This window comes from Harpegnathos saltator, unplaced genomic scaffold (genome assembly GCF_003227715.2).
Source record: "Harpegnathos saltator strain DR-91 unplaced genomic scaffold, Hsal_v8.6 scaffold605, whole genome shotgun sequence".
NCBI classification, from domain to species: Eukaryota; Metazoa; Arthropoda; class Insecta; order Hymenoptera; family Formicidae; genus Harpegnathos; species Harpegnathos saltator.
Genome location: NW_020230433.1, coordinates 84,939 through 95,000, shown reverse-complemented (window position 1 = coordinate 95,000; position 10,062 = coordinate 84,939).

Genomic DNA, 10,062 nt, shown 5'->3' with positions numbered 1-10,062 from the left:
CGAACGACGACGAAGACGGTCGGGGGTAACATCGAGGGGCCAAGTGCAGTCTCTTTCTCTCGTCGCTTTTATTAATTTATTAATTATCCATCCCACTCGGCGACCCATCCAGTCGCTTATCTCGCCCCGTGCATCTCCCTTTCGCTCGCCGTCGTCTCTCGCTCTCGCAGCGAGAGAAGTTCCACATACGCGAAGTATGGAAGCTGGCGAGTGCTGGGGGGGGAGCGCGAAGAGATAAAGCGTAGGAACGTAAGCGGATGAAGACGACGGCTAAATACTTGGGATTGCTTTTCCGCGAGCGGTATACTCGAGATAAATGTCGAAGAGCGCGATGCGATCTCTCTCGAGCTGGCTGGCACTCGCTCGCGCTCGTCTCGCGGCCGATTTCGACGACATTTTCCCAGGCCCCGGTCGGTTGATGCACCCGAGAGACTTCCGATACTCTTAATTACCGTTCCTTAGTTACCGCGCGCTCCTCGCTTAACGAGGAGCATAACGAGATAAGGATCGACGCGCAACGCAAAACGCCGCGGTGTGCACAGCCGCTGGTGTGTACGTACGCGGCTGGCCGTCGGAGGCACCGCGGAAAAAGGGGAACGGATCCGCATGCGGGGCAAGGGGGAGGGTGAAGAAAGAGAAAAAGATTATCGTCGGAGAGATACGAGGCGGCGGCGGGGCTGATCGATCTCGCTCGGTCGGTCGGTCGATCTATCAGCCGGCGGCCGGCTGGATTCGACGCGCGATTCGCGCGAATGCGTCGCCGCGTTTCGCGGGAAACGCGGCGCTACCGTCGTACCGTCGCTCGTGCGGAGTTGAAGTGCGAGGAACCACCTGAGCGGAATAACAAAGTCCGCGAAAGGAAGCGACGTGCGAAGTCGAATCGCGGCGGCAATTAGCGCAGATCGAAAACGCCGAGGAGCGGCGATAGGCGGATTTCCTGCGTATTGCCGGAGAGAGAGAGAGAGAGAGAGAGAGAGAGAGAGAGAGAGAGAGAGAGAGAGAGGAGACCCACCAAGAGGACCGACGGGGATCCCCGGGGAGGGGGGGCAGGGAGGCGCGCGAGGGATCCCGTATTATCCTCGCGATCTCCCGGGCATCGTCAATTGCGTCATGCGTTTTTTACGCTCCGCCGGATGTCTTAACTTTTAACCGCCCGCTTCGCGCGCTTCGGCGCTGCGGCGCACAGTCGGCAGTTAAAACTTTTATCGTTTCGTCTTTATCGCGTATTTGTTCCGACGTCAAATCAGCCTGAACTTTTGTCGTTTAAACTCGCGCGAGCGCACTCCGCGCATTATAGTTCGGAAAGGAAAACGGGAAATGCAACTTAGCGGGACGGGCGGGCGATTTAGCGCTCCGAGGCGCCGAATTTTATCGCGGGGATGAATCCGCGGGGAAACCGCGCCCCACTCCCCCCTCCTCGTCGGAAGGAAACAAGTCGCCGGTCGCTTTCGTTTGCATGCGCCTCGCGCGCGACGTCTCGGAGAGACGTGGAAGTTTCGCGAGGGTTGCGAAAGACGACGATGCTCTCGCGATGCTGCGCGCAATCGGCGTGTAGGAAGTTTTTTCCGTCGATAGTGGCATGCGCGGTGCAAACATCCGCGGATTAATAATTACTCGATTACCAGCGCGGATACGCTTCGCCCTCTTTCTTTCGTGCTCTCTCTCTCTCTCTCTCTCCCCCCCTTCTTCTTCCCTGCCTCCCTCCCTCCCTTTTCCATCTCTCTCGTTCTCTCTCTCTCTCTCTCTCTCTCTCTCTCTTTCTCCGCCTCGCGCTCTCTTTTTCTCTCTCCTTCTGCCGAGTCGTTTATTTGCGGCTGTATCATGCTTATCTTACAGTTATGGTTTATGCATTATCATCCCGACGAGCTCTCGCTTATCTCTCGCAAACGAAAACAAAATTGTGGCGTATTACGGGCATGTTAACAACCCGAGCCCTACGGGCTCGATATTATCGAGCGCCGTATAATTTCTGTAATTTACGTATCGATAATAACCCCGATTACATTTTTGCCAAGTGAACGGACGATATCGCGCAGTGCCTTCACTCTCCCTCGCTCCCTTTCCTCTCTTTCCTCAACTTTCTCACTCTCTTTCTCCCTCTCTCTCCCCCCCCCTCTCTCTCTCTCTCTCTCTCTCTCTCTCTCTCTCTCTCTCTCTCTCTCGAAGAGGAGCTTTGCTCGCCATCTTTCGCAGTCGAGCGCGCGTCGTCCGCGAATCTTTCGAGATCTCTCGTGCGTGCGATATCCGCAAAACACCGCATCGATGAGGGCATCGCGTGGATGAGGGGGAGGCAAAAAGAGGGAGCGGCTCGACAGCAGCTTCGGAGGGTGGCTCTTCCGTTTCAACGGTGAAATCGCCGTGCGATGGCAGTGACATTCGTCGATGGCGATTTCCGATTGTCTCATGAGCGCTGTAATGTCGCAACGCACTTGTGTATCGCAATATTGCGAAGAGAGACGAGGAGAAACGACGTACATATATATGTACGAGCAGATGTGGAATTAGAAATAATGGCGAGGAGAATCGTCCCTCTCTCCTCTTGGCGTACTGCGTTACGAAAATAACATAAGTATACGGCGCGCATCGTCTTCCCCATCTTTTTCGCGTTCCCCCCCGCGGGGGACGCACTATCGACCGTAGACCGCAGAATCGCTCCGAAAGAGGGGGAGGGGTTATGGGGAGGAAGAGAGGAAAAGATGCTTTCTCTTATCGAATAAAAATTGAAAAGATACAAATTCGCGACGAGATGGAATTTAGCATTTTGCAACGAAGGGAAAAGTAATCGAGCTGGATGTATCTCTCTCTCTCTCTCTCTCTCTCTCTCTTTCTCTCTCTCTCTGGCTGCCTCTTCGAGGACAGTCGCGAGAGGTAAGTACCTTCGAAGTAGGTTGCTGCCTCGGTTCGCCCTTTAGGACGATTTACTTCGATTTGCAGGTTACACACGAACTTACCAACTTGACTTTAGACTTAACTAGTTCGGATAACTTAAGCCAGCACTAAACAAGCCTGGATTAGTAGTGCGGTTTGCGGCGCTCCAATTAAGCCGTTTCCCTTTCCGACTCCGTGTACCATTCTGTATACGAATTGAGAAAATCCATAGACCGTGCTCAAGAGCGGCTTGAATAGCTGGTAGACGCCTACTCTTTCCGGAAAATTGATTTTGCTCCACTCAGCGTTGCTTTCGCGCAGCGAATTAGCGCGTCGCGTATCGAGTGTACGACACGAGCGGTAGCTGTCAATAAATCGCATCAATCGTGTCGCTCGCCCAGAGAGAGAGAGAGAGAGAGAGAGAGAGAGAGAGAGAGAGAGAGAGAGAGAGAGAGCGTGAGTGAGATAGAGAGGGAGGGAATACGAAAGCGTCTCTCGTCGAGCAAGACTACCGTAATAAGACGACGGCGATGGCGAAGCTGCGAGGTCTCCGCGATTAAGACGCATCTTTTATCTAATCTCATCTCGCGTTACTTCATCATCATCACAGATCGCTCTCGCTCGTGATCCTGCCCGACATCGTTTTCCCGCACGCACGCACGCACGCACGCACGACGACGACGACGACGTTATCGGACTCGTCGTCGTCGTCGTCGTCGTCGTCACGCGGCGCGTTCATGCCTACGAATAAGCTATTATCCGAGGTCGCGCATCGATTCGCGCGATCTCGCGCCGCGCTATCGTTTGCTTCCCGCGCCGCGCCGGAGCGAGGGAGAGGATTCTTACGTAGTATTTGCAGCGCGCTGAATCGATGATTCGGCGGATTCGCGATGATAATGACGAGCGACGTGCCACACGCACGGCGGTCGCACGGCTGTGTGCGAAGCGTCGTCTACAATGGCAGTAAGAAGTAAGAAGTAAGCGGTGAGAAATAATGCAATAGCACAGTCGATTATGACAAAAATAATCAACCGTGGTTGCTCCATTTCTTACTATTCACGCTTACTTCTTACTGCTTACTACCATCGTAGACGACGCTTAAGACGACGCTTAACACACAGCCGAGACTTGGCCGCGGCGTTGCGCGACGCTACCGTGTCCCTCTCATGGAGTCTCTCACGTGTGAAGCACGCAATTAATCGCGTTTGAAAAATCGGCCGCGCGCCGGCCAATAGAGCGAGCCGATGAAACCAGCTGGAAGATACATGCGTCCTGAGTCACGTTTATTCACAAGCGTGCCGTGCCGGTGATTCAATCACCCTTGACTCGCGCGCGCATCGCTCTCTCTCTCTCTCTCTCTCTCTCTCTCTCTCTCTCTCTCTCTCTCTCTCTCTCTCTCTCTCTCTCTCTCTCTCTCTCTCTCTCAGGCCTCAGGAGAATCGATCTCGCCTCTCGCGAAACCGTGAACGTTATCGTGTGTCGTGCAAGGTTTGTTTCTTTCCGCCGAGGTTTATGTGAAAAACGAACCTACACGCGCTCCTTGCATTGTTGAAAAATCGGTCTGACAGGCCGAGAACGGTTGCGCACTGGGAAAGCGCGTGAGTCATGGAAGTTTAATCATTAATTAGTCTTTGGTACAATCATTGGAAATCTCTCTCTCTCTCTCTCCCTCTCTCTCTCTCTCTCTCTCTCTCTCTCTCTCTCTCGTTCGCTCCTATCGCTCCCGCACGATTGTGCAGTAGAACAAGAACCGAGAGCGGCCTTGCGCAATATCGTGAGCGCGTGAGTCACGCTCGCGCGGCAGTAACGCGCTTTGTTTAAATATAATAATCGTCGAAGCTTCTCGACGAGTCGCGGCGCGCGCGCGCGTGCCGAAAGGAAAACGCAGTTCGCGGTTGATGATGAGAGCAGCAGTAACGGCGGCGGCGGCGGCAGCGGCGGCGGCGGCGGCGGCAGCAGCAGCAGCAGCAGCAGCAGCAGCGATTCTTGTTAAAGCGTGGGAACTCCTCGTTTGCTAATTAGTATCCTCTCCGTGCCCGCCGCCCTCCCCTACGAGAGCCACGTCCCGGGGCGCTTGAATTCTATCGCGAAACTTTTGTAACAGAACAGACGAGTCCTTAGAAAGTCGCGATAAATCGTACGCTCAATTATCTTGCGCGGCGCGCTACCTCTCGTTACGTAAGCGCGTCCCGAGCATACGAGGTGAAACTAAAAATTGCACGGTAGCCGGAAATTATTTAATCCGATCACGCCGGCCGTTGTTCTCGATTGACGGATTGCCCGATCGCCCTGTAATAACGATTCTCTTTCTTTTCTCTTCTCCGCCGCGAGAGACTTCGCTCGTCGAGCTTCTTCCTCGAGTACGCCGTGCTCAGGCTCGGGCTCCCCCCGCCCCCTCGCTGCGTTAAATCGCTTTAAGATAATGCAACCTGTAGCAGGACAGGTGCGCCTAGGTGCGCGAAAAATTCGTCGCTCGAATTGTATTCCCACGAGAAACGTCGCGCGCAAAGCGCGGCCTGTCGGAACCTCGCCGCGCCACGCCACGCTCTGTTTTCTTACGGCATGACGCAACGTATCGTTTGGTTTCGTTCTTTCCGCCATTCTTACCGCAATCGAACGTCTATTACGGTCGCTGACAAATTCGATGCGCGCGCGCGCGCGCGCTCGCGCCGTTTTCGCCGCGGCTTCGCTGATAATCAGCTGGCGCGCGACTTCGAATTTCGCGGTTGAGAAAAACGTGCGATAAAGCAATGATACAACGAATGGCGAATACACCGACGCCATGAGCTGCGGGAGAGCGAGCGAAGGGGATGTGTGATCTAATAAACTCAGTCTGAAAACTCATTTCTAGAAAACGTGTATTAAAGCAGCGATCGCGCCTCGGCGGCCGGCGCGCACGAGAAAGTTAGTTAGCGCTCGCACATTCGGACAAGTGGCGCGGTGAGTCAGCGAGCGAGTATTTTAAAATCCTATTCGAGGCCTCCGGTAGTTATAATGTTTTATAACGGGCTTTTTAGGCACCGTGTACCCTCGTAAAACGAAACTACGGCGAACGCTGCGTGGCGCGGTGGAGCGCGGCGGCGGCGGCGGCGGCGGCGGCGGCGGCCACTAACCAGTTATCCATCAACGCTCTAAAAGCAAACTCACGGAAACACGCGGAAGATCCCACACCTACGATAGACGACGTAAAAGTCACTGCGGATCGGAATAATGCCCGACTATCTGCCGATAGTCACGCTCGGAAATAACGCGCGCGCGCTGTGCGAACGTTTTAACGCGATCGATGAAGAAAATGAACAACGACATTGGCGTGACCATGAAGGAGAGTTCACTTTCCACTCGTCTACTTTCTCTAATGTCCATCTGTCGCTCGGCTCGGATTTTCTCTCGCGTACGCGTGAGCGAGCGAGTGCGATCGCTGTATCTCGGCCATCTCTCGCGCGATCGAAATGTTTTTCGATCGCGCGACGAGACGAGAAGGGCTCGATCGAAGGGATCGACGTGGTGATCTTTTGGATTTTCAGAGCCGACCGTAGAAATGATCGGCGACCAGCGGAGGGAAGAGAAAAAGAGAGAGAAGTGAGGGAAGGGGAGGGCAGAGAGAAAGAGAAACCAATCGTCGGTGCCTTCGTTAATCGCTTCGTTTGACGTTGACGTTAAGTGGCGGGGCGAGGGGAGGGGGGAAGTCTTTTGTCGAGAGCTGAAATGTCGGACAACCGAGTCGCCGTCGACTCGGTATCTCTCCGGAGTTCGTTTCAAAGCGACAGAGAGAGAGAGAGAGAGACAAGTAGAATGAAAGACAGGGAGGGAGAGAGAGGGAAAGAGGAGAGACTCGAGAGAGATGCGCGTGCTTTTTCGAATAAAAAGAGCGCGTGTCGTTACGAGTCGCGATTATCGTCGGCAGGAATGATAATGCCGGTCGCCCCGGTGCGTGTTCGCCGGTCGAGAAACAGCCGAGTGTAATCGGAGGGAAAGGTGCGATTTAATCGGCGCGTAATTACGCGACCGTCAAACCGTTAATCCCCGCCGCGCTCGGTTACATCGTGTTCGATCAATGCTGGACGAGCAGGTCGACACGCGCGTTTTCGCGTTTCCTCCTCGCGCGACCTCCTCCGCGTGCGCGCGCGCGCGCGCTTCAACCCCGGCATCGACGTCCCATGCCGTCGTCATCGTCGTTGTTACCCGTCTCTCTTGCACTCCTCTCCGCGGTTATTTTTAGAGATCACGATCGATATGGCTACTCTTTTGCGCGCGGCCTGCTAATAATAAAAGCAACGCAACGCCGTGAGCACCGCGCGTATAATCCGCTCGTTAATTCCATCAATCAACGATTAAGAGGGAGGGAGAAAGGTCCTGTCGCAAATAATAAAAAAAAAGAAGATACATCCGCGCTCTCATTATCGCGGGACACTAGTCGATCGCGCGGACAAATCGTCACGAATCTTGGAGCGATCCGTGCCGTTTCGAACGCACGAGCGACGAGAGCAAAGCGTAAAAGCGGATTTCTCTTTATCTTTGGAAACCAGCTTTCTTGTCCGCTGGAACACGCGGCGGGCTATCGCGGATCCGCGTTACGTAAGCTACCTCCCTCCTCTCCTCTCCTCTCCTCATCGATGACTCCACCACCATCACCGCCGCCACCACCACCACCTCCCCCCTCCTTCTCCTCCTTCTCCTCCTCCTCCTCCTCCTCCTCCTCCTCCTCCTCCTCCTTCTCCTCCTCCTCCTCCTCCTCCTCTTCCCTGCCGCCCTCGCCGCTCGTTCTTTGCGCCTCGCAATCTCGAATTAGCTATATTTCGCGAAATTGAATATACATAAATGCAATTGAAATGTCACTGAAATTAAAGGCACCTTTCACAGGCAGCAGAAACGTAACGGCTCTTTATAAACTCCGGCTAACAACCCTCCCCCCACTCGTCCTCTCAGCCTGTTTCCCCGCTCTGCCCCTCCCTCACCGGCGCGTCCTACTTTCTTACAATATCTGAATATCGAGGTATTAGTGGTATTATAACACGCGTTTTCTCAGCCGTCGAGTGTGTGTGTGTGTGCGTATGTGTGTGTGTGTGTATGTGTGTGTGTGTATGTGTGTGTGTGTGTGTGTGTGTGTGTGTATGTGTGCGCGCGCACGCGCGTACGCTACGTGCTCGACTGCCGGTATACGATAAGCAGCGACTCGAGTTGACTTTAGGGCATCGTTAAAAAGCTCGACTTCTCGAACGCGATCGCGCGCGCTAATGGCCGTCACGACAAACGCGTCACGATAAAACGATAAACGACGCTTGTGCGTGAACAGACAGGTACGCGGTTTTTCCGCAATGAGCGGTATCTCCTGAGTAGCAGAGAAGAGAGAGAGAGAGGGGGGGAGAGAGAGAGAGTCTCTCGAATCGGTGGTGTATATTAGTAGAAACGCGCGAAATTCGGGCAGCGGCGGGCATAACGAGGCGAATGCGTGAATTCGAATGTAATTAATCGGCCGGTTACCAGGCCGGCAGAGCTCGCCGATTTATCGCAGCGCGCTTCGTTCGCACGAAGCGAGGTTTACGAGGCGAAGTTTGCACTCTGATAAGGGTGCGTGATCCTGCCTATCGCTCGGCAGATAAAGAGCGATACGGACGAAACGAACGAAGATAATGGTAGGTGAACGTATTTACGCTGTCATTCTGCCGAGACGAGAGAGAGAGAGAGAGAGAGAAAGAGAAAGAAGGGGGGGAGACGAGAGAGACGAGAGGGCGACCGTCGAACGCGTCCGGAGAAAAAAAGCGGGAGAGAATATATTACGGTATATGCATGACGTTGCGGCGCGAACGATTAAAGCTCAGGGCGATTAGAACGATTAAAATTCAAACGAGATATTCCGCTCGGCGAGACAGACGAACGGAGAGCGGACGAGCGAATTCCCGCTCGGCGCACAGCGGTGCGTCCTCAGCGCGCGTTAAACGATATAATAATCGCTGCGCCTTGTGTGAGAAACGAGTCAAAAGCTAATAACAACCGAGGTCGATCCTCCCGTAAAAAAGTAAATGATCGATGACAGGAAAGGCTGGTTCTCCTAAAAGCATATTGTGGACAAGATAAAACTTGCTCGACCGGCTTCTCGGCCACGATGGTATTTATAATGAAACATGACTAATCTCGCTCTCTCTCTCTCACTCTCTTTCTCTCCCTTCGTCTTACTCTCTCGTGCTCCCCCTTCCCCCCGCCCTCCTGCTCCCTTCCCTTTTTTCTCTCCCTTCCCTCGTCCCCTCGCGTAAACCATTCGCCTTCCTCCCGCTCTCTCTTTCTTACTGTCTCTCTCGCTCGCTCTTTCTTTCCTTCTTTCTTTCTTTCTTTCTTTCCTTCTTTCCTTCCTTCTTTCCTTCTCTCTCTCTCTCTCTCTCTCTCTCTCTCTCTCTCTCTCTCTCTCTCTCTCTCTCTCTCTCTCTCTCTCTCTCTCTCTCTCTCCGACTCTTTCTCCCTCCTTGAATGCTGTCAGAGCTCGTTATCTAGGCCAACAGATGCAGGTATTATTCACACGACGGCGAGTATTTCTAAAACAAACTCGAATCCGGAGCGATAAATAAACAGGCCGTATTTAATGTTATCGTTCGAGGATCTCATAAAACATCTCTGTCACGACTGCGACGTGAGGGAGATATTTTCCTTCGTCTCTCGTCCCTCCTCGATCCTATTCGTTCCTTTCATCGCAGCTTTCCGGCTGAGATTTACCAGTACCGCCGACTCGACAGACTCCTGCTCTCCTTCTCGCTCTTCCCCGCTTTTACTCCGCGTTTGTCAGTATCCTTTTTCTTCGCAATTACTTCGAGATTCGGCCCGATTCAATTTCCGTCGCTCTCGAGCCTCGCCCGCATACCAAACGACTCTCCCCCTTCCGCCTCTCTTCTCTTTCTCTCTTTCTCTCCTTCCCTCGCCAAGTTGATTATGACTTGGGCTAATGTTTTATACCCGTCCGAGCGTGTACGCGTGTGTAAAAAGGAGAAGGAAGAAAAATTATTCGACATTCTCGTCGTATCGACGACGACGACGACGACGACGACGACGACGACGACGACACGAGTGAAACGCACACGCGCAGAACAATGGCAATGCTCTCCGCCGCGACTCTCTTCCCTCCGCGATCGATTTGACGTTTCTCATGCTCGTTAAAACCTATATCTCTGTGTATACGAAGCACTTATCTATATTCGCGCGTACGTC